The following is a 24,443-nucleotide window of genomic DNA, read 5'->3' as shown; positions in this document are numbered from 1 at the left end:
GGATTTTCCCGGACCGAGGCACGAACCCGTGTCCCTGCATCGGCAGGCGGACTCTCAACCACTGCGCCACCAGGGAAGCCCGCAACATAGGATTTTATACCTAGGTAAATTACCATTGTAGAGTAAAGGCAAAATAGATAGAGATATTTACAGACATACAAAGAAGTAATTTACCACTCACAGACTCTCACTAAAAGAAATACTGTGGATGTACTGATTTCTGCTGGCAGTCAAGATAGAGTAAGCCCACTACAGTCTATCTCTCCCACTTCAAACAACTAAAATCTCTGGGAAAAAAACAGAACACCAAAAGCAACTACTTGAGAATCCTGAAAAGTAAGCAAAGGAGGTGAATTGAGAAGGGAAGTCAAAACTTGGAAGAAGTGACTCATACAGGGGTGATTTACCGAATTTTTATCTACATTCTATCCCAGCACTGATCAGAGGAGTCTCTAGCAGAGCTGCTGTAGGCAGTACAAGGAGAAAAACTCCAAGGAACCCCATACTTCTGGCCAGAGGTCTGAGAAAATGTGCCCCCGAAAGCTGGAAAGTGTAGAAAGAATCACAGAGTCAGCTGGAGAAGGGAATCCATTAATTCTGTGTATGAACCAGCAGAAATTCCAGGCTCACCTCTGAGCTGAGCATGCATGGGGCAGACCCAAAGCAACATAGCAAAGACTTTGAGAACTGAGCTATTACATGAAACACCACTCAAACTAACCCTTGAGGAGCGCATATGTAGGATAAGCCCCAAGTATTAGCACAATGGCTTTGAAAACTGAACTGACACTGGGACCACTACACACAGAAGGTAAGCAAGAACTTGTAGACTGAACCTAACTAGGTTGATTGCCTGCTTTAAAAAAAAATCTCATCCATCAGAGGACTTTAACAGGACCCAGATTCTTATTTTAGGTTCAAAATATCCAGTATACAATCCAAAATTACTTGACATACAAAGAATTAAGAAAATGTGACTAATTCCCAAGGGAAAACACGTTCAACAGATGCCAAATCCAAAATGATGCAGATGTTGAAAGTAACAAAGACTTTAAAGCTGTTATAAATATGCTCTGTGAGGTAAACACACTGTTCAAATAAATGAAAAGGTAGTTCTCAGCAGAGTAAAAAGAAACTATAAAAACTAACCAAATGGAAATTTTAGATGATAAAAATACAATATACAAAATTAAAAATTCACTGGATGAGCTCAATAGAAGTAAATGTGTAATACATATATATAAAATATATATGTATAAAATCCTCATTTTATATATATGTATATATATATATATCTCACATATCTACTTCTACTGAGCTCATCTAGTGAATTATGTTTATATAAAATGAGGATTATGTGGATTGCAGGTACATCCCCTACTTTAAAATTTTGGAATCCATGTCATTTTGTCTATAAAAAGGGGATTAGTCTAGCCTTTGAGACCATGAGAAACTGGAGATCTACAGCCCAGATCTTACAACCCAGCCAGTCAGTCTCTGGTCAAAAAGCAACCTCAGTCAAAAGAGACAATTGTCTCAAAAGTGCTATGGGCTCAACGGGGACAACACTGCCCTCTAGGGATCATTTTGGAAGCTTGTGGGTACATTTTTTTGATACATTGGAGTCAAACTGCAAAACATCAGTGATAAAGAGAACATATATATGGAGAGTGAGACAGAGAGAGGGTTTGATTGACTGATTTTAAGGAACTGGCTTAAGGCAATAGTGGGGGCTGACAAATCCAAAATCTTCAGGGCAGGAGAGCAGGGGGGAGACCCAGGGAAAAATTGATGTTGCAGTCTTGAGTCCAAAAGCAGTCTGGAAGCAGAATTCTTCCTCAAGAAAGGTCCGTCTTTTCTCTTGAGGCCTTCAACTGATTAGATAAGACCCACCCACAATTATAGAGAAAATCTGCTTTATTCAAAGTCTTCTTATTAAATGTTAATCACATATTTTAAAATATCTTCACAGGAATATCTAAACCAGTTTTTGACCAAACACTGGGTACCATAACCTAGCCAAGTTGACACACAAAATTAACCATTACAGATGACAGAGGAGTTAGTGAGCTTGAAGATAGATCAATAGAAATTATCCAATCTAAAAAATGGAAAGAAAAAAAAATGGAAGAAATTTAGCAGAACTTCAGGTCTGTGAAAAAAATATCAAAAGGTCTACCATTTGTACCACTGGAGTCCCAGGAGAGCAGAAAGAGATTAGCACAGGAAAAATATTTGAAGAAATAATGGCTGAAAATTCCCCAAATTTGAAGACAAATATATAAAGATCAGCAAACCCACAAGATAAACTCACCAACAAAAAAGTTTTGTTCATTCTTCTCTATTACATATAGAGCATTTATAAAAAATGACCAGATATAAGTGACAACTGAGGTCTCAACAAATTTCAAAGAATCAATATTAAACAGACCTCGGACTTCCCTGGTGGAGCAGTGGTTAAGAATCTGCCTGCCAATGCTGGGGACATGGGTTTAAGCCCTGATCCGGGAAGATCCCACATGCTGCGGAACAACTAAGCCTGTGCGCCACAACTACTGAGCCTGTGCTCTAGAGCCTGCGAGCCACAACTACTGAGCCCGCATGCCACAACTACTGAAGCCCATGCACCTAGAGCCCATGCTCTGCAACGAGAGGCCACCATGGTGAGAAGCCCATGCACTGCAACGAAGAGTAGCCCCCACTCGCCGCCAACTAGAGAAAGCCTGTGCGCAGCAACGAAGGCCCAACGCAGCAAAAAATATAAATAATTTATTTTAAAAAATTAAACAGACCTTACTCTCTGGTGGAGAAGAACTATAAAAAGAAATTTAAAAAACGTTTAGCCAATTATACCACAATAAAGCTGAAAAAATTGTTTAGAACACTAAAATGCTACTACAGAACTCATGGGGGACTTCCCTGGTGGTCCAGTGGGTAAGACTCTGAGCTCCCAATGCAGGGGGCCCAGGTTCGATCCCTGGTCAGGGAACTAGATCCCCCATGCATGCCACAAGTAAGAGTCCGCATGCCACAATGAAGATCCTGCGTGCCGCAACTAAGACCCAGCACAGCCTAAATAAATAAATATTAAAAAAAAGAAAAGAACTCATGGGTTTAACAATAAATCATGGTTTGGCAAAGGATTCTTAGATATGACACCAAAACCATGAGCCACAAAAGAAAATATAGATAAATTGGACTTCATCAAAATGAAAAACTTTTGTGTTTCAAAGGACACCACCAAGAAAATGCAAAGAAAGGGGACTTCCCTGGCAATCCAGTGGTTAAGACTTCGTGCTTCCACTGCAGGGGGCACGGGTTCAACCCCTGGTCGGGGAACTAAGATCCTGCATGCTGCGCAGCGTGGCCCCCCACAGAAATAAATAAATAGAAAAGAAAAAATAAATAAAAAAGAAAAAGAAAATGCAAAGAAAACCCAAAGAATTGGAGAACATATCTGCAAATCATAAATCTGTTAAGAGATTTGTATCCAGACTACATAAAGAACTATTACAACACAATAAAGACAATCCAATTTGCTTTTTTATCTTATTTATTTATTTTTTATACAGCAGGTTCTTATTAGTTATCTATTTTATACATATTAGTGTATACATGTCAATCCCAATCTCCCAATTCATCACACCCCCACCCCCACCCCCGCCAGTTTCCCCGCTTGGTGTCCATACGGTTGTTCTAAAGACAATCCAATTTTTAAATGAGCAAAGGATTTGAATAGACATTTCTCCAAGGAAGGTATACAAATGACCAATAAACAAATGAAAGGATGTTCAAAATAAACAAATGGGACTATAGGAAACTCAAAAGCTTCTGAGTAACAAAGGAAACCATCAGCAAAATGAAAAGACAACCTACCAATGAGAGCAGATAGTTTCAATTCATATATCCAATAAGGAGTTAATATTCAAACTATAGAAAGAACACATACAACTCAACAACAAACGACCCCATTAAAAAATGGGCAGGGCTTCCCTGGTGGCGCAGTGGTTGAGAGTCCGCCTGCCGATGCAGGGGACACGGGTTCATGCCCCGGTCCGGGAAGATCCCACATGCCGTGGAGCAGCTGGGCCCGTGAGCCATGGCTGCTGAGTCTGCGCGTCCGGAGCCTGTGCTCCGCAACGGGAGAGGCCACAACAGTGAGAGGCCCGCGTACCACAAAAAAAAAAAAAAAAAAAAAAAAAAAAAGGGCGGAGGAGCTGAATAGACATTTTTCCAAAGAACACATACAGATGGCCAACAGGCACATGAAAAGATGTTCAACATCGCTAATTATTAGACAAATGCAAATTAAAACTACAGTGAGATATCACCTCACACCTGTCAGAACGGCAACTATCAAAAAGGCCAGAAACAACAAGTGTTGGCAAAGATGTGGAGAAAAGGGAGCCCTCATATACTGTTGGTAAGAATGTAAATTGGTGCCGCCACTGTGGAGAACAGTATGGAGATTGCTCAAAGAATTAAGAATAGAACTATCACATGATCTATCTGTCCCACTTCTGGGTATTTATCCAAAGAATACAAAAACACTAATTTGAAAAGATATATGAACCCCTATGTTCATCACAGCATTATTTACAAGAGCCAAGATATGGAAACAACCTAAGTGCTCATCAATGGACAAATGGATAAATAAGATGTGATATATACATGTATACACCCATATAAATACAACGGAATACTACTGAGCCATAAAAAAAAGATGAAATCTTGCTATGTGCAACAGCATGGATGGACCTTGAGGGTATTATGTAAACTGAAATAAGTCAGATGGAGAAAGACAAATACTGTATGATTTCACTCATATGTGGAATATAAAAAACAAAAAAAAACCCCTAAAAAATGAATAAACCAAACAAAAACAAACACAAAGATACAGAGAACAGAAGAGTGGTTACCAGAGGGGAAGGGGGTAAGGGCGAAATGGGTAAAGGGGGTCAACTGTATGGTGATGAAAGGAAACGAAATTTTTGGTGATGAGCACATCATAGTGTATACAGAAGTCAAAATATAATGTACACATGAAACTCATACAATGTTATAAACCAATGTTACCTCAATAAAGAATAAAATGAAAAAAAAAGTTCAACAGCATTAGCCATCAGGGAATGCAAATCAAAATGATAAAGGGATACCACTTCATACCCACTAGGATGGCTAGAATCAAAAAGCCACAAGAAGCAAAAGGAACTCATCATTGCAGGTGAGAAAGCAAAACGTACAATCGCTTTGGAAGATAGTTTGGCAGTTTCATACAAAACTAAACAGTGATCCAGCAATCACTCTCCTTGGTATTCACCCAAATGAACTGAAAACTTATGTCCACACAAAAAATTTGCACATGAATGTTTATAGCAGCTTTATTCACAATTGCCAAAATGTGGAAGCAATCAAGATGTCCTTCAGTAGATGAATGGATAAACAAACAGTGGTTCATTCACATAATGGAACATTATTCAGTGATAAAAAGAAATAAGCTATCAAGCCAAGATGACGTGGAGGAACTTTCAATGCAGATTGCTGAAGTGAAAGATGCTAACCTGAAGAGGCTACATACTGTAGAATTCCAACTATGACATTCTGGAAAAGGCAAACTATGGAGAGTGTATAAACATCAGTGGTTGCCAAGGGATGGAGGGGACGGAAAGGATATGAGTAGCGGAGCAAGGGGATTTTTAGGGCAGTAAAACTATTCTGTATGATTGCGTAATGGCAGATATATGTAATTTTACAATTGTCAAAACCCATAGAATGTATAACACAAAGAATGAATCGTAACATAAACCATGGACTTTAGTTTAAAACAAAAACTGTTGCAGAGTAAATAATGTAAAATAAAAAGAATATAGCCAAAGGAGAAAAAAGGTCATAATAACAAGTTTGGTAAGATGTGGTGAAATAAGAACCCTCACACATTGCTGATAGGAATACAAAATGGTGCAACCACTTTAGAACACAGCCTGGCAGCTCTTCAAATGATTCAATATAGTTATCATTTGACTCGGTAATTCCATACCTAGCTATATACTGAAGAGAAACAAAAACGTATGTCTACACAAAAACTTGCATACAAATGTTTATAGCAACATTATTCATGATAGTCAAAAGATGGAAAACCAAATGACCATCAACGGATGAATGAATAAACAAAATGTGGTATATCCATACGACAGAATATTATTCAGCAATAAAGAGTAATGAAGTACTTACTGATGGATGCTACAACATGGAGGAACCTTGAAAGCATGCTAAATGAAAGAAGTCAGTCACAAAAGTCCACATATTATGACTCTCGTCATATGAAAGTTTAGATTGTGGAAATCTATAGAACAGAAAGTAGATTAGTGGTTGTTTAGTGCCGTGGGGGGGTGGCTGGCTTTCAGAGGGAGGGAATGATAGCTAGAGGGTACAGGGTTTCTTTCCGAAGTGAAGAAATGGTTCTAAAATTTACTGTGGTGATGACTGCATATATCTATGAATATATTAAAAAACCACTGAATTGTACACTCTAAATGGGTGAATTGTATGGTACGTGAATTACATCTCAATAAAGCAGTTTTTAAAAGAGTAATGAAGTACTGATACATGCTACAACATGGATGAATCTCAAAAACATTATGCTAAGTGAAAGAAGCCAGACACAAAAGACCACACCTAACTCCATTCACGTGAGAGTCCAGAATAGAAAAATCTATAGCGACAGAAAGTAGATTAGCAGTTATTAGGGCTAGAGAGTTGAAGAACAAGGGAATGAGAGTGGGTGGGTGATAGCTAAAGAGTATGGGGCTTCTTTTTGAGATGATTTAAACGTTCTAAAATTTACCGTGATGATGGTTGCACACTTCTATGAATATACTAAAAAACCACCGAATTACATTTTAAATGGGTGAATTGTAGAGTATGTGAACTATATCTCACATATAGCTGTTTTTTTTTTTTTAAAAGAGTAAATAGGGACTTCCCTGATGGCGCAGTAGTTAAGAATCCACCTGCCAATGCAGGGGACACAGGCTTGAGCCCTGGTCCAGGAAGATCCCACATGCCGCGGAACAACTAAGCCTGTGCACCACAACTACTGAGTCTGTGCTCTACAGCCCATGAGCCACAACTACTGAGCCCACGTGTCACAACTACTGAAGCCTGCACGCCTAGAGCCCTTGCTCTGCAACAAGAGAAGCCACCGCAATGAGAAGCCCACGCACCGCAACGAAGACCCAAGGAAGCCAAAAGTAAATAAATAAAATAAATTTATAAAATAAAATAAATAAAAATAAGAGTAAATTTTAAAATTACAAAATATTTATAGCTGATTTAGAATTTAAGTACTACATACTAAAATGTATGGGGTGTGGCAAAATCAGTATTTTGAGATAACTTTTTGATCCTAAAATGGATTAATAAAAAAAAAAAAGGAAAGCTCCAAAATGGCTGATTCCAAACCTGGGAAGGAAATGTACAAGGCAAACCTGGGACAACTTGCAAGGATGCTACCAGGATGGCACAGGAGTCACGTTGAAGGGGCCCCACTGGCCAAAAAGAATAAGAGAATTAGAAAATCAACAGTTTGCCACCCCTAATGAAGTTATGGATTTACGTTACAATTATCAGTGGAGGCTAAAACCGCTAGATGAGAGGTGAAAGGGAAATTTTATAATGGAGAGATCACACTGAGAACACCTAGGTAAACACATACTTGACGCACAAAGATTAAATGTTTTCCCCCTACAAGCCAAGAAACATCAAAGATTGCCAGCCAACTACCAGAAGCTAGGCAAGAGGCCTGGAACAGATTCTCCCTCACAGCCTTCTGGAGGAACCATTCCCGCTAACACCCTAATCTCAGACCTTTAGCCTCCAGAACAGTGAGACAATAAATTTCTGTTGTTTAAGTCATCCGTTTTGTGGTAATTTGTTATATCAGCCCTAGGAAACTAACAAGTACTGATACAGGCTATAACATGGGTGAATCTTGAAAACATTACGCTAAATAAAAGAAATCAAGTGTAAAAGGCCATATATCATATGATTCCATATATATTAAATGTCTAGAACAGGCAAATGCATAGAAACAGAAAGGAGATTGTGGTTACCAGGGGCTGGAGCTGGGAATGACGGCCTACTGGGTATACGGTATGGGGCTTCAGGTTTGGGAATGACATAGTGATACTGGTTGTACAATTTTGTGAATATACTAAGACCCACTGAATCACATACTTTAAGTGGATGAGTTTAACAATATGTGAATTATATTTCAATAAAAAATAAAATAAACACCCTGAGCCTCAAGGGACAGGACAGTTCCAGTGGCTGCTCCTGGGGAAGAGGCTTGATTTAAGAAAAAAAAAGTTGAAAAATCGAAGATAGGAAAGCCTGAGAATAAATGAGTTCCATATTCAGTTCAGGACCCTGGGGTGAAGAAAGTAAACCCAAAAGAAGTCGAAAAATGAGTATAAAAATAAAAGAGCAGGGGAGTTCCCTGGCGGTCCAGTGGTTAGGACTCTGTGCTTTCACTGCCAAGGGCACGGGTTCGATCCCTGGTCAGGGAACTAGAAAAAAAAAAAAGAAAGAAAAGAAAAAATAGGAAAAAATGTATGTAAGAGCACAAATTAATAACAGAAAACAAAACAGTAATCAATAAAACCAAAATCCTGTTCTCTGACAAAACTACTAAACTAGAAAAAACTCCGGGAAGTCTCCTTATCAGAAAGACAGGAGAGAGTGAGAAAATAAACAATATTAGGAACAGAAAAGGAAGTATAACAAACAGTAACGGCAGATATTTTAAATAACATATGAGAATACTATGAATAACTTTATTCCAGCACATTTGAAAACTAGGAAGACATGGAGAGATTTCAAGAAAAATATAAATGACCAAAACTGGAACTGACAATCAAATGTCTTCCATGATAAGAAATACCAAGCCCACAGTTTCACTAAAATGTTTTACCAAATCTTCAAAGGAAAAATAATCTTTCTATATTAAACAACATATTTCATAAAACAGAAGAAGTGGAAAAGTTACTCAGCCCATTTTATGAGCTAACATAACTTGATATCAAACCAACAAAATAGTAAAAGAAAATAACATTTTAGATCAATCTTGCTGATTAATATGCATGCAAATCTTCTGAATAAAATAGTAACAAACCAAATTTCAGCAGCGCATTAAAAAAAGTAATGTGCTCTGACCAAGTAAAAGTTTTTGAGGAACGCATCAAGAAGAGTTCAACATCAGAAAATCTAGTAGTATGATATTTTATAGGTTAAAGGCAAAAATATAGTCATTTCATGAGATAGAGAAGAGACGATGAACAATTATTCCCTACTTAAAATAAAACAAAATAGGAAATTCCCTGGCAGTCCAGTGGTTAGGATTCGGTGCTTTCACTGCCGTGGCCCGGGTTCAATCCCTAGTCGGGGAACTAAGATCCTGCAAGCTGTGTGGCGCAGCCAGAAAAATAATAATAATATAAAATAAAACAAAATAAAAACCCTTAAGAGAATTAGAATTAAAAGGAAACTTCTTTAACCTAGGAAAAGAAAGTTATGTTTTAAAAAAAGACTACAGTAGAGAAGGGAAGGTGGAAGACAAATCCTTTCCCAGAAAAGCAACCATAAAGTTGGATAAAATTGACAAAAGCCATTTCAGTGTTCTAGAAATCGACCGAAGAGGGGAAAGGGAGGGAGGACACAAACTACCAGTATCAGGAATGAAATGGGATATGATTACAGACCTTGGAGACACAGAAAGGATGATAAGGGATACTACAAACAATTCTACACACAAAAACTTGACAACTAAGAGGAAATGCACCAATTCCTCAAAAAAAAAAAAAAACCTACCATAATGCACCTAATATGAAATATATAATTTTAATAGTCCTGTAACTCTGAAAGAAATTGAAATTTTAATCTTAAAAATCCCCCCAAAAGAAATCTTGAGGACCAGATACCTTGATTAGAGAATTATACCAAACTTTTTTTTTTTTTTTTTTTGCGGTATGCGAGCCTCTCACTGGTGTAGCCTCTCCCGTCGCGGAGCACAGGCTCCGGACGCGCAGGCTCAGCGGCCATGGCTCACGGGCCCAGCCGCTCCTCGGCATGTGGGATCTTCCCGGACCGGGGCACGAACCTGTGTCCCCTGCATTGGCAAGCGGACTCTCAACCACTGCGCCACCAGGGAAGCCCTTATACCAAACTTTTAAAGAAGACTTAATATCAACTACATACAATCTCTTCCAGAAAACAGAACAGGGAACACTTCCCAATTCATGTTATGAAGCTAGCATTTCCCTGACTAAAACAGTACAAAAAATGAAAACTACTGCCAATATCTCTCATGAATACAGATGTAAAGTCATTAATGATATTTAGCAATATATAAAAAGAATTACATAGGTTCTAGTATCAGAGTATATTTAAAAACCTTCTACAACTCAACAACAAAAAGACCCATTTAAAAAATGAACAAAGGACTTGAATAGACATTTCTCCAAAGAAGATATACACATGGGGACTTCCCTGGTGGTGCAGTGGTTAGGAATCTGCCTGCCAATGCAGGAGACGTGGGTTCGAGCCCTGGTCCAGGAAGATCCCACATGCCGCAGAGCAACTAAGCCCGTGCATCACAACTACTGAGCCTGCGCTCTTAAGCCCGTGAGCCACAGCTACTGACCCCACGTGTCACAACTACTGAAGCCCCCACGCCTAGAGCCTGTGCTCTGCAACAAGAGAAGCCACCGCAATGAGAAGCCTGTGCACCACAACGAAGAGTAGCCACCGCTCGCCACAACTAGAGAAAGCCTGCGCGCAGCAACGAAGACCCAACGCTGCCAAAATTAAAATAAATAAAGTAATTTAAAAAAGATATACACATGGCTAACAAGCATATGACAAAATGCTCAACATCATTAATGATTAGGAAATGCAAATCAAAACCACAATGAGACACCACTTCACACCTACTAGGGTGGCCATAACAACAACAATAGCAAAACATAAAATAACAGGTATTGATGAGGATGTGAAGAAACTTGGACCCTCCCTCATAGATTCCTGGTGGGAATGTAAAATGGTGTAGCCACTTTGGAAAAGAGTTTGGCAGTTCCTCAAAAAGTTAAAACGTTGAATTACCATATGACCCAGTAATTCCACATCTAGGTATATACCCAAAAGCACTGAAAACAGGTGTCCAAACAAAAACTTGTACGTGAAAGTTCACAGTACCACTATTCACAATAGCCAAAAGATGGAAACAACCCAAATGTCCATCAACAGATGAATGGATAAACAAAATATGGCATATTATTCAGTCATAGAAAGGAATGAAGTACTGACATGCTATGACATGGATGAACCTTGAAAACATTATGCTAAGTGAAAGAAACCAGACACGAAAGGCCACATACTGTATAATTCCATTTATATGAAATATGCAGAGCTGGCAAATCCATAGAAACAAAAAGCAGATTAGTGGTTGCCAGGGGCTGGGGGAAATGGGAATGGGAAGAGATTGTTTAATGAGTATGAGGTTTCCTTTTGAGTGATGAAAACGTTCTGGAATTAGACAGTGGTGATGGCTGCACAACACTGGGAATGTACTTAGCAACAACTAATCGGGCTTCCCTGGTGGCACAGTGGCTAAGAATCTGCCTGCCAGTGCAGGGGACACAGGTTCGAGCCCTGGTCCGGGAAGATCCCACATGCCGCGGAGCAGCTAAGCCCGTGCACCACAACTACTGAGCCTGTGCTCTAGAGCCCGCGAGCCACAACTACTGAAGCCCGCGAGCCTAGAGCCCATGCTCTGCAACAAGAGAAACCACCGCAATGAGAAGGCTGCGGGCACCGCAACGAAGAGTAGCTCCCGCTCGCCGAAACTAGAGAATGCCCACGTGCAGCAACGAAGACCCAATGCAGCCAAAAATAAATAAATAAAATAAATACATTTTTTTAAAAATGCATAAGAAAAAACATTAAAAAAACCAACTAATTGTACACTTTTAAATGGCTAAAATGGTAAATTGTATGCTATGTGTATTGAATATTTTACCATAATAATTTTTTAAAAAAGAATCATACACCATGACCAAGAGGTTTATTCTCTGGATGCAAATCTAGTTTAATATTCAAAAATCACATCAACAAGCTAAAGATGAAAAATCACATAACCATATCAATTGATGCAGAAAAAGCATTTGAAAAAAGTCAACACCCATTCCTCATTAAAAAAATCTCAGAAAACTAGGGATAGGAGATAACTTCTTCAACTCGATAAAGAAAATCTACAAAAAAACTTATAGCTAACATTATACTTATTGGTGAAAGACTGACTGCTTTCCCCCTAAGAACAGGAACAAGGCAAGGACGTCTGCTCTCATCACCTTACTCAACATAGTACTAGAAGTCCTAGTCAGTGCAACAAGACAAAAAAAAAAAAAAAGGCAACTTGTTTGTACACAGAAAAATAAAACTGTCCCTATTTGCAGATGACATGCATGTCTATGTAAAAACAATCTATAAAAGAACTCCTAGAACTTATAAGTGAGTCTAGCAAGGATGTAAGAGAAAAAATAAACGTATAAAATCAACTGTATTTCTACATATTAACAATGAACTCATGGATACCAAAACTTAAAAGACAATACCATTTACAATCAGTCCAAAAAATGAAATGCTTAGGTGTAAACCTAACAAAACATATATAGGACTTGTATGCCGGAAACTACACAGCACTGATGAAAGAAATAAAAGACAAATAAATGGAGAGACATTCTGTGTTCATGGATTGGAAGACTTAACAAAGAAAAGATGCCCATTCTCTCCAAATTCAGATACAGGATTAACATAATTCCCATCAAAATCCTAGCAATATTTTTTATAGATGTAGATAAGTTTATTCTAAAATTCATACGGAAAGAAAAAGGAACTACAATAGCTAAATTAATTTTGGAAAAGAGGAATACAGTGGAATGAATCAGTCTTATTAAATAGCTACAGCAATCCAGATTGTGTGATATTTGCAGATAGACAGATCAATGGACAAAATAGAGAACCCAGAAACAGACCCACACAAATATGCTCAAATGATTTCTGACAAAGGTGCAAAAAGTAATTCAGTGGAGGTAGGAGAACCTTTTCATCAAATGGTGCTCGATCAACTGAACATTGATAGGCAAAAATATGAACCTCAACCTAAACCTTATACCTTACACAAAAATTAACTCAAAATGGATCATGGACTTAAATGTAAAACATAAAACTATAAAACTTTCAGGAAAAAAAATAGAAGAAAATCTTCAGGACCTGAGACAAAGTGTTCATACACTTAACACCAAAAGCACCATATAAGGAAAAATGGATTAGCTGAATTTCATTAAAATGTAAAATTTTCCTTTGTGAACAACTTTAACTAGAAGATGAAAAGTCAAGCTACAGACTGGGAGAAAATATTTGCAACGCACACATCTGACAAAGGATAGTATTTCAAACTCAACTGTAGAAAAGTAAATAATCCAATTACAAAATGAGGAAAAAACATGAACAGACATTTCACCAAAGAGGATATACAGATGGCAGATAAGGCCATAAAAAGATGTTCAATATCATTACCGTAAGAGATGCAAATTAAGACAACAATGAGATATCACTACACACTTACCAGAATGGCTAAAATAAAAAACAGTGACAGGGGCTTCCCTGGTGGCGCAGCGGTTGAGAGTCCACCTGCTGATGCAGGGGACACGGGTTTGTGCCCCGGTCCAGGAAGATCCCACATGCCGCGGAGTGGCTGGGCCCGTGAGCCATGGCCGCTGAGCCTGCGCGTCCGGAGCCTGTGCTCCGCGACGGGAGAGGCCACAACAGCGAGAGGCCCGCACACCGTAAAAAAAAAAAAAAAAAAAAAAAAAAAAAAGTGACAACATCAAATGCTGGTGAGGATATAGAAAGACTGGCTACCTTCCTGGTGGGAAAGTATAATAGTACAACCATTCCAGAAAACAGTTTGGCAGTTTCTTGAAAAACTAAACATGCAACTACCACATAACTCAGCAATTGCACTCCTAAGCATTTATTCTGGAGAACTAAAAATTTAAGTTCACACAAAGACCAGTACATGAACGTTTATACCAGCTTTAACTGGAATAGGCAATAACTGGAAAAAACCATGTCCTTCAATGGGTGAATGGTTAAACTATGATATATCCATACCACGAATTATTCAGTAATAAAAAGAAATGAATAAATAAATAAATAAAATAAATAAATAAAAAGAAATGAACTACTAAACTATTTTTTTATAATTGCTGTTTTATAATTGCTTTACAATGGTGTGTTAGTTTCTGCTTTACAACACAATGAATCAGTTATATATATATATATATACATATGTTCCCATATCTCTTCCCTCTTGCGTCTCCCTCCCTCCCACCCTCCCTATCCCACCCCTCCAGGCGGTCACAAAGCACCCAGCTGACCTCCCTGTGCTATGCGGCTGCTTCCCACCAGCTATCTACCTTACGTTTGGTAGTGTATATATGTCCAAGCCTCTCTCTCCCTTTATCACAGCTTACCCTTCCCCCCCCCCATATCCTCAAGTCCATTCTCTAGTAGGTCTGTGTCTTTATTCCTGTTTTACCCCTAGGTTCTTCATGACATTTTTTTCCTTAAATTCCATATGTATGTGTTAGCATACGGTATTTGTCTCTCTCTTTCTGACTTACTTCACTCTGTATGACAGAATCTAGGTCTATCCACCTCATTACAAATAGCTCAATTTCGTTTCCTTTTATGGCTGAGTAATATTCCATTGTATATATGTGCCACATCTTCTTTATCCATTCATCCAATGATGGACACTTAGGTTGTTTCCATCTCCGGGCTATTGTAAATAGAGCCACAATGAACATTTTGGTACATGACTCTTTTTGAATTATGGTTTTCTCAGGGTATATGCCCAGGAGTGGGATTACTGGGTCATATGGTAGTTCTGTTTGTAGTTTTTTAAGGAACCTACATACTGTTCTCCACAGTGGCTGTATCAATTTGCATTCCCACCAACAGTGCAAGACGGTTCCCTTTTCTCCACACCCTCTCCAGCATTTATTGTTTCTAGATTTTTTGAAGTTGGCCATTCTGATTGGTGTGAGATGATATCTCATTGTAGTTTTGATTTGCATTTCTCTAATGATAGTGATGTTGAGCATTCTTTCATGTGTTTGTTGGCAGTCTGTATATCTTCTTTGGAGAAATGTCTATTTAGGTCTTCTGCCCATTTTTGGATTGGGCTGTTTGTTCTTTTGTTATTAAGCTGCATGAGCTGCTTGTAAATTTTGGAGATTAATCCTTTGTCAGTTGCTTCATTTGCAAATATTTTCTCCCATTCTGAGGGTTGTCTTTTGGTCTTGTTTATGGTGTCCTTTGCTGTGCAACAGCTTTGAAGTTTCATTAGGTCCCATTTGTTTATTTTTGTTTTTATTTCCAATTCTCTAGGAGGTGGGTCAAAAAGGATCTTGCTGTGATTTATGTCATAGAGTGTCCTGTCTATGTTTTCCTCTAAGAGTTTGATAGTTTCTGGCCTTACATTTAGGTCTTTTATCCATTTTGAGCTTATTTTTGTGTATGGTGTTAGGGAGAGATCTAATCTCATACTTTTACATATACCTGTCCAGTTTTTCCAGCACCACTTATTGAAGAGGCTGTCCTTTCTCCACTGTACATTCCTGCCTCCTTTATCAAAGATAAGGTGACCATATGTGCGTGCGTTTATCTCTGGGCTTTCTATCCTGTTCTATTGATCTTTCTGTTTTTGTACCAGTACCATACTGTCTTGATTACTGTAGCTTTGTAGTATAGTCTGAAGTCAGGGAGCCTGATTCCTCCAGCTCCGTTTTTCGTTCTCAAGATTGCTTTGGCTATTCGGGGTCTTTTGTGTTTCCATACAAATTGTGAAATTTTTGTTCTGTGAAAAATGCCATTGGTAGTTTGATAGGGATTGCATTGAATCTGTAGATTGCTTTGGGTAGTAGAGTCATTTTCACAATGTTGATTCTTCCAATCCAAAAACATGGTATATCTCTCCATCTATTTGTATCATCTTTAATTTCTTTCATCAGTGTCTTATAATTTTCTGCATACAGATCTTTTGTCTCCTTAGGGAGGTTTATTCCTAGATATTTTATTCTTTTTGTTGCAATCGCAAATGGGAGTGTTTTCCTGATTTCACTTTCAGATTTTTCATCATTAGTGTATAGGAATGCCAGAGATTTCTGTGCATTAATTTCGTATCCTGCTACTTTACCAAATTCATTGATTAGCTCTAGGAGTTTTGTGGTAGCATCTTTAGGATCCTCTATGTATAGTATCATGTCATCTGCAAACAGTGACAGCTTTACTTCTTCTTTTCCGACTTGGATTCCTTTTATTTCCTTTTCTTCTCTGATTGCTGTGGCTAAAACTTCCAAAACTACGTTGAATAAGAGTGGTGAGAGTGCGCAACCTTGTCTTGTTCCTGATCTTAGTGGAAATGCTTTCAGTTTTTCACCATTGAGGATGATGTTGGCTGTGGGCTTGTCATATATGGCTTTTATTATGTTGAGGAAAGTTCCCTCTATGCCTACTTTCTGCAGAGTTTTTATCATAAATGGGTGTTGAATTTTGTCGAAAGCTTTCTCTGCCTCTATTGAGATGATCATATGGTTTTTCTCCTTCAATTTGTTAATATGGTGTATCACGTTGATTGCTTTGCATATATTGAAGAATCCTTGCATTCCTGGAATAAGCCCCACTTGATCATGGTGTATGATCCATTTAATGCACTGTTGGATTCTGTTTGCTAGTATTTTGTTGAGGATTTTTGCATCTATGTTCATCAGTGACATTGGCCTGTAGTTTTCTTTCTTTGTGACATCCTTGTCTGGTTTTGGTATCAGAGTGATGGTGGCCTCGTAGAATGAGTTTGGGAGTGTTCCTCCCTCTGCTATATTTTGGAAGAGTTTGAGAAGGATAGGTGTTAGCTCTTCTCTAAATGTTTGATAGAATTCGCCTGTGAAGCCATCTGGTCCTGGGCTTTTGTTTGTTGGAAGATTTTTAATCACAGTCTCAATTTCAGTGCTTGTGATTGGTCTGTTCATATTTTCTATTTCTTCCTGATTCAGTCTTGGCAGGTTGTGCATTTCTAAGAATTTGTGCATTTCTTCCAGGTTGTCCATTTTATTGGCATAGAGTTGCTTGTAGTAATCTTTCATGATCTTTTGTATTTCTGCAGTGTCAGTTGTTACTTCTCCTTTTTCATTTCTAATTCTATTGATTTGAGTCTTCTCCCTTATTTTCTTGATGAGTTTGGCTAATGGTTTATCAATTTTGTTTATCTTCTCAAAGAACCAGCTTTTAGTTTTATTGATCTTTGCTATCATTTCCTTCATTTCTTTTTCATTTATTTCTGATCTGATTTTTATGATTTCTTTCATTCTGCTAACTTTGGGGTTTTTTGTTCTTCTTTCTCTAATTGCTTTAGGTGCAAGGTTAGGTTGTTCATTCGAGATGTTTCCTGTTTCTTAAGGTAGGATTGTATTGCTATAAACTTCCCTCTTAGAACTGCTTTTGCTGCATCTCATAGATTTTGGGTTGTCATGTCTCCATTGTCATTTGTTTCTAGGTATTTTTTTATTTCATCAGTGATCACTTCGTTATTAAGTAGTGTATCGTTTAGCCTCCATGTGTTTATATTTTTTACAGATCTTTTCCTGTAATTGATATCTAGTCTCATGGCGTTGTGGTCAGAAAAGATACTTGATACGATTTCAATTTTCTTAAATTTACCAAGGCTTGATTTGTGACCCAAGATATGATCTATCCTGGAGAATGTTCCATGAGCACTAGAGAAAAATGTGTATTCTTTTGTTTTTGGATGGAATGTCCTATAAATATCAATTAAGTGCATCTTTTTTAATGTATCATTTAAAGCTTGTGTTTCCTTATTTATTTTCATTTTGGATGATCTGTCCATTGGTGAAAGTGGGGGTGTTAAAGTCCCCTACTATGAATGTGTTACTGTCGATTTCCCCTTTTACGGCTGTTAGTATTTGCCTTATGTATTGAGGTGCTCCTATGTTGGGTGCATATTTACAATTGTTATATCTTCTTCTCGGATCGATCCTTGATCATTATGTAGTGTCCTTCTTGGTCTCTTCTAATAGTCTTTATTTTAAGGTCTATTTTGTCTGATATGAGAATTGCTACTCCAGCTTTCTTTTGGCTTCCATTTGCATGAAATATCTTTTTCCATCCCCTTACTTTCAGTCTGTATGTGTCTCTAGGTCTGAAGTGGGTCTCTTGTAGACAGCATATATATGGGTCTTGTTTTTGTATCCATTCAGCCAATCTGTGTCTTTTGGTGGGAGCATTTAGTCCATTTACATTTAAGGTAATTATCGATATGTATGTTCCTATTCCCATTTTCTTAATTGTTTTGGGTTCGTTATTGTAGGTCTTTTCCTTCTCTTGTGTTTCTTGCCTAGAGAAGTTCCTTTAGCAGTTGTTGTACAGTTGGTTTGGTGGTGCTGAACTCTCTCAGCTTTTGCTTGTCTGTGAAGGTTTTAATTTCTCCATCAAATCTGAATGAGATTCTTGCTGGGTAGAGTAATCTTGGTTGCAGGTTTTTCTCCTTCATCACTTTAAATATGTCCTGCAAGTCCCTTCTGGCTTGCAGAGTTTCTGCTGAGAGATCAGCTGTTAACCTTATGGGGATTCCCTTGTGTGTTATTTGTTGTTTTTCAGTTGCTGCTTTTAATGTTTTATTTGTATTTAATTTTTGACAGTTTGATTAATATGTCTTGGCATATTTCTCCTTGGATTTATCCTGTATGGGACTCTCTGTGCTTCCTGGACTTGATTAACTATTTCCTTTCCCATATTAGGGAAGTTTTCAACTATAATCTCTTCAAATATTTTCTCAGTCCCTTTCTTTTTCTCTTCTTCTTCTGGTATCCCTATAATTCGAATGTTGGTGCATTTAATGTTGCCCCAGAGGTCTCTGAGACTGTCCTCAGTTCTTTTCATTCTTTTTTTTTTTTATTCTGCTCTGCAGTAGTTATTTCCACTATTTTATCTTCCAGGGCACTTATCCGTTCTTCTGCCTCAGTTATTCTGCTATTGATCCCATCTAGAGTATTTTTCATTTCATTTATTGTGTTGTTCATCGTTGTTTCTTTCATCTTTAGTTCTTCTAGGTCCTTGTTAAATGTTTCTTGCATTTTGTCTATTCTATTTCCAAGATTTTGGATCAACAGGAACTTTGATTCATTGCTGATTGGAAGGCATAATGGTGCAGCCATAGGTAGACTGCCTATTTCCTCTTCATTTGTTAGGTCTGGTGGGTTTTTACCTTGCTCCTTCATCTGCTGTGTGTTTCTCTGTCTTCTCATTTTGCTTATCTTACTGTGTTTGGGGTCTCCTTTTTGCAGTCTGCAGGTTCGTAGTTCCTGTTGTTTTCAGTGTCTGCCCCCAGTGGCTAAAGTTGGTTCAGTGGGTTGTGTAGGCTTCCTGGTGGAGGGGACTAGTGCCTGTGTTGTGGTGGATGAGGCTGGATCTTGTCTCTCTAGTGGGCAGGTCCACGTCTGGTGGTGTGTTTTGGGGTGTCTGTAGCCTTATTATGATTTTAGACAGCCTCTCTGCTAATGGATGGGGTTGTGTTCCTGTCTTGCTAGTTGTTTGGCATAGGATGACCAGCACTGTAGCTTGCTGGTCGTTGAGTGAAGCTGGGTGCTAGTGTTGAGATGGAGATCTCTGGGAGATTTTTTCCATTTGATATTACGTGGAGCTGGGAGGTCTCTTGCGGACCAGTGTCCTGAAGTTGGCTCTCCCACCTCAGAGGCACAGCACTGAGTCCTGGCTGCAGCACCAAGAGCCTTTCATGCACACGGCTCAGAATAAAAGGGAGAAAAAGTAGAAAGAAAGAAAGAAAGAAGGGAGGGAGGGAGGAAGTAAGGAAGGAGGGAAGGAAGGAAAAACAGAAAGAAAGAAGATAAAGTAAAATAAAGTAAGATAAAATGTAATAAAGTTATTAAAATAAAAAAATAATTATTAAGAGAAAAAAGAAACGGACGGATAGAACCCTAGGACAAATGGTGGAAGCAAAGCTATACAGACAAAATCTCACACAGAAGCATACACATACACACTCAGAAAAAGAGGAAAAGGGGAAAAAATCATAAATCTTGCTCTCAAAGTCCACCTCCTTAATTTGGGATGATGTGTTGTCTATTCATGTATTCCACAGATGCAGGGTACGTAAAGTTGATCGTGGAGCTTTAGTCCGCTGCTTCTGAGGCTGCTGGGAGAGATTTCCCTTTCTCTTCTTTGTTCTTACAGCTCCCAGTGGCTCAGCTTTGGATTTGGCCCCGCCTCTGTGTGTAGGTCGCGGGAGGGCGCCTGTTCTTTGCTCAGACAGGACGGGGTTAAAGGAGCCGCTGATTTGGGGGCTCTGGCTCACTCAGGCCAGGCGGATGGAGGGGCACAGAGTGCGGGGCGAACCTGTGGCGGCAGAGGCCGGCGTGACGTGGCACCAGCCTGAGGCATGCTGTGCGTTCTCCCGGGGGAACTGTCCCTGGATCACGGGACCCTGGCAGTGGCGGGCTGCACAGCCTCCCCGGAAGGGGGGTGTGGATAGTGACCTGTGCTCTCACACAGGCTTCCTGGTGGTGGCAACAGCAGCCTTAGCGTCTCATGCCCGTCTCTGGGGTCCGTGCTTTTAGCCGCGGCTCACACCCGTCCCTGGAGCTCCTTTAAGCAGCGCTCTTAATCCCCTCTCCTCGCACACCAGGAAACAAAGAGGGAAGTAAAAGTCTCTTGCCTCTTCGGCAGGTCCAGACTTCTCCCCGGACTCCCTCCCGGCTAGCGGTGGTGCACTAACCCCCTACAGGCTGTGTTCACGCCACCAACCTCAGTCCTCTCCCTGCGCTCAGACTGAAGCCCGAGCCTCAGCCCCCAGCCCCGCCCACCACGGCGGGGGAGCAGACAAGCCTCTCGGGCTGGTGAGTGCCAGTCGGCACTGATCCTCTGTGAGGGAATCTCGCCGCTTTGCCCTCCGCACCCGTGCTCTCCTTCGTGGCACCGAAGCTCCCCCCCTCCGCCACCCGCAGTGTCCGCCCGCGAAGGGGCTTCTAGCATGTGGAAACCTTTCCTCCTTCACAGCTCCCTCCCACTGGTGCAGGTCCCGTCCCTATCCTTTTGTCTCTGTTTATTCTTTTTTCTTTTTCCCTACCGAGGTACGTGGGGGGTTTCTTGCCTTTTGGGAGGTCTGAGGTCTTCTGCCAGCGTTCAGTAGGTGTTCTGTAGGAGTTGCTCTACGTGTAGATGTATTTCTGGTGTATCTGTGGGGAGGAAAGTGATCTCCATGTCTTACTTTTCCGCCATCTTCCCAGAAGCCTGACCTACTGAACTACTGATACACACAACAACTTAGATGAATCTCCAGAGAACTATGCAGAGTTAAAAAAAAAAAAAGAAGCCCATACCCAAAGGTATGATTCTATTTATATAAACATACTTGAAATGACAAAATTATGAAAACGGAGAACATATTAGTGGTCACCAGGGCTTAAGGACTGAGGGGGAGGGAGAGCAGGAGGAAAGCAGGTATGGCTGCAAGAGGGCAACATAAGAGACCTTTGGTGATGGCAAAGCCCAGTATCTTGTCTATGTCAATGTCAATATCTTGGTTGCGAAATGGTATTATAGTTTTGTAAGATATTACCACCAGGGGACACTGCATAAAGAGTATATGGTTATCTCTCTGTATGATTTCTTAGAAAAGCATGTGAATTCACAATTATCTCATAGTAAAAAGTTTAACCTTAAAAACAGGATGCTATGGGGCTTCCCTGGTGGCACAGTGGTAAAGAATCCACCTACCAATGCAAGGGACACGGGTTCGAGCTCTGGGCCAGGAAGATCCCACATGCCGCGGAGCAACTAAGCCCGTGTGCCACAATTACTGAGCCTGCGCTCTAGAGCCTGCGAGCCATAACTACTGAGCCTCCGTGCCACAACTACTGAAGACCACGCACCTAGAGCCCATGCTCTGCAACAAGAGAAGCCGCCGCCGCAATGAGAAGCTCGCGCACCGCAACTAGGGAAAAGCCTGCGTGCAGCAACGAAGACCCAACACAGCCAAAAATAAAATAAATAAATTTATAATTAAAAAAAGAATGGTATACAGAGAAAACAGTGCTTACAGGGAAATTTATAGTTTCAAATGCCTATATGAGAAAAAAGATATCAAATCAATATTCTATCTAATATTTAAAGAAGAAATATTACCAATCCTTCACAAACTCTTTCAGGAAACAGAGGAGGTTAGAACACTGACCAATTAACTCTATGAGCCTAACATTATCATTGCCTGGTATGGACCAAACAAAGCCATCACAAGAAAAGAAAACTAAAAATCAGTACCCCAGGAATTCCCTGGTGGTCCAGTGGTTAGGACTCCGCACTTTCACTGCTGAGGGGCAGGTTCAATCCCTGGTCGGGGAACTAAGACCCTGCAAGCCCCTTGATGCAGCCAAAAAAAAAAAAAATCAATATCCCTCACAACATAAATGCCAAGAATCCTTAACAAAATATGAACGAAGTGAATTAAGCAACATAAAAAGGATCACACACTATGACCAAATGGGATTTATCCTGGGAATACAAGGTTGATGTAACATCCAAAAATTAATTAATGTAATACACTGTGTTTAAAAAGAATAAATGACAACACATATTCATCTCAATAGATGCAGAAAAAAGTATTTCACAAAATCCATCACCAATCCATGATAAAAACTATCAACAAACAAGAAATCAAAAGGAGCTTCCTCAACCTAAAAAACCCACAGCTAACATCATACTTAATGGTGATAGACTGAATGCTTTCTCTCTTAAGATCAGGAACAAAACAAAGATGTCTGCTATTGCCACTTCTATTCAACATTGATCTGGTCATTCTATCCAGTATAATAAAGAAGAAGAAAAAAAGTTAAAGGTAACCAAACTGGAAAGGAAGATGTAAAACTGTCTTTATTTGCAAATTATATGATCCTATTAGTAGAAAATCCCAAGGAATTCCCCAAAAAAGATTAGAACCGATAAACGAGTTTATCAAGGTCACAGGATATAAGATCAAAATATGAAAATCAAAAATCAAATAACCCAATTAAAAAAATGGGCCAAGGAGCTGAATAGACATTTTTCCAAAGAAGACACATCGATGTCCAACAGGCACGTGAAAAGATGCTCAACATCACGAAACATCAGGGAAATACAAATCAAAACCACAATGAGGGGGCTTCCCTGGTGGCGCAGTGGTTGAAAGTCTGCCTGCCGATGCAGGGGACACGGGTTTGTTCCCCAGTCTGGGAAGATCCCACATGCCGCGGAGCGGCTGGGCCCGTGAGCCATGGCCGCTGAGCCTGCGTGTCCGGAGCCTGTGCTCCGCAGCAGGAGAGGCCACAGCAGTGAGAGGGCCGTGTACTGCAAAAAAAAAAAAAAACAAAAAAACAAAAACCCACAATGAGATATCACCTCACAACTGTCAGAATGGCTATTATCAAAAAGACAACAAATAACAAGAGGTGGCAAGGATGTGGAGAAAAGGGAACCTTTGTGCACTGTTGGTGCAAATGTAAATTGGCACAGCCACTATGGAAAACAGTATGGAGATTCCTCAAAAAACTAAAAATGAACTACCAGACAATCCAGCAATTCTTCTCCTGAGTATTTATCTGAGGAAAATGAAAACACTAATTAGAAAAGATAACATGCATCCCTATGTTCGTTGCAGCATTATTTACAATAGCCAAGATACGGAAATGACCTAAGTGCCCATCAATAGATAATGGATAAAGACAATGTGGTATATTTTAAAAATGGAATATTACTCAGCCATAAAAAAGAATGAAATCTTGCCATTTGAGAAAACATGGGTGAACCTAGAGGGTATTACATGAAGTAAAATAAGTCAGACAGAGAAAGACAAATACTGTATGCCTTACATGTGGAATCTAAAAAACAAAACAAACAAACATAATAAAACAGAACAGAGTTATAGACACAGAGCACAAATATGTGGTTGCCAGAGGGGAGAGGGGTAGGTGGAGGAGACAAATAGGTGATGGAGATTAAGAGGTACAAACTTCCAGTTGCAAAAAAAATGACTCGCAGGTATGGAATGTACAATGAGGGGAATACAGTCAATAACCATGTAACATCTCCATACAGTGATGTAGCCTAACTAGACTTATTGTGGTGATCATTTTGAAATGCATAGAAACATCAAATCAAATTATGTTGTGTAACCAGAACTAACATAGCACTATAGGTCAATTATACTTCAGAAACAAACTCTTAAAAAAAAAAGAGATCAGATTCGTGGCTACAAG

General features: G+C 39.4%; 1 protein-coding gene across 1 annotated transcript in view; it reads right to left on the bottom strand.

Annotated features, from left to right (window-relative positions):
• Positions 1-24,443, bottom strand: part of ZFX (zinc finger protein X-linked) — a 191,761-nt gene that overhangs the window by 87,378 nt on the left and 79,940 nt on the right. The gene's annotated exons all lie outside the window — the stretch shown is intronic.

The sequence above is a fragment of the Stenella coeruleoalba genome (assembly GCF_951394435.1).
Source record: "Stenella coeruleoalba genome assembly, chromosome: X".
Taxonomy (NCBI): domain Eukaryota; kingdom Metazoa; phylum Chordata; class Mammalia; order Artiodactyla; family Delphinidae; genus Stenella; species Stenella coeruleoalba.
The sequence above is the reverse complement of the archived record's forward strand: the minus strand, read 5'-3'. Positions and strand labels throughout refer to the sequence as shown.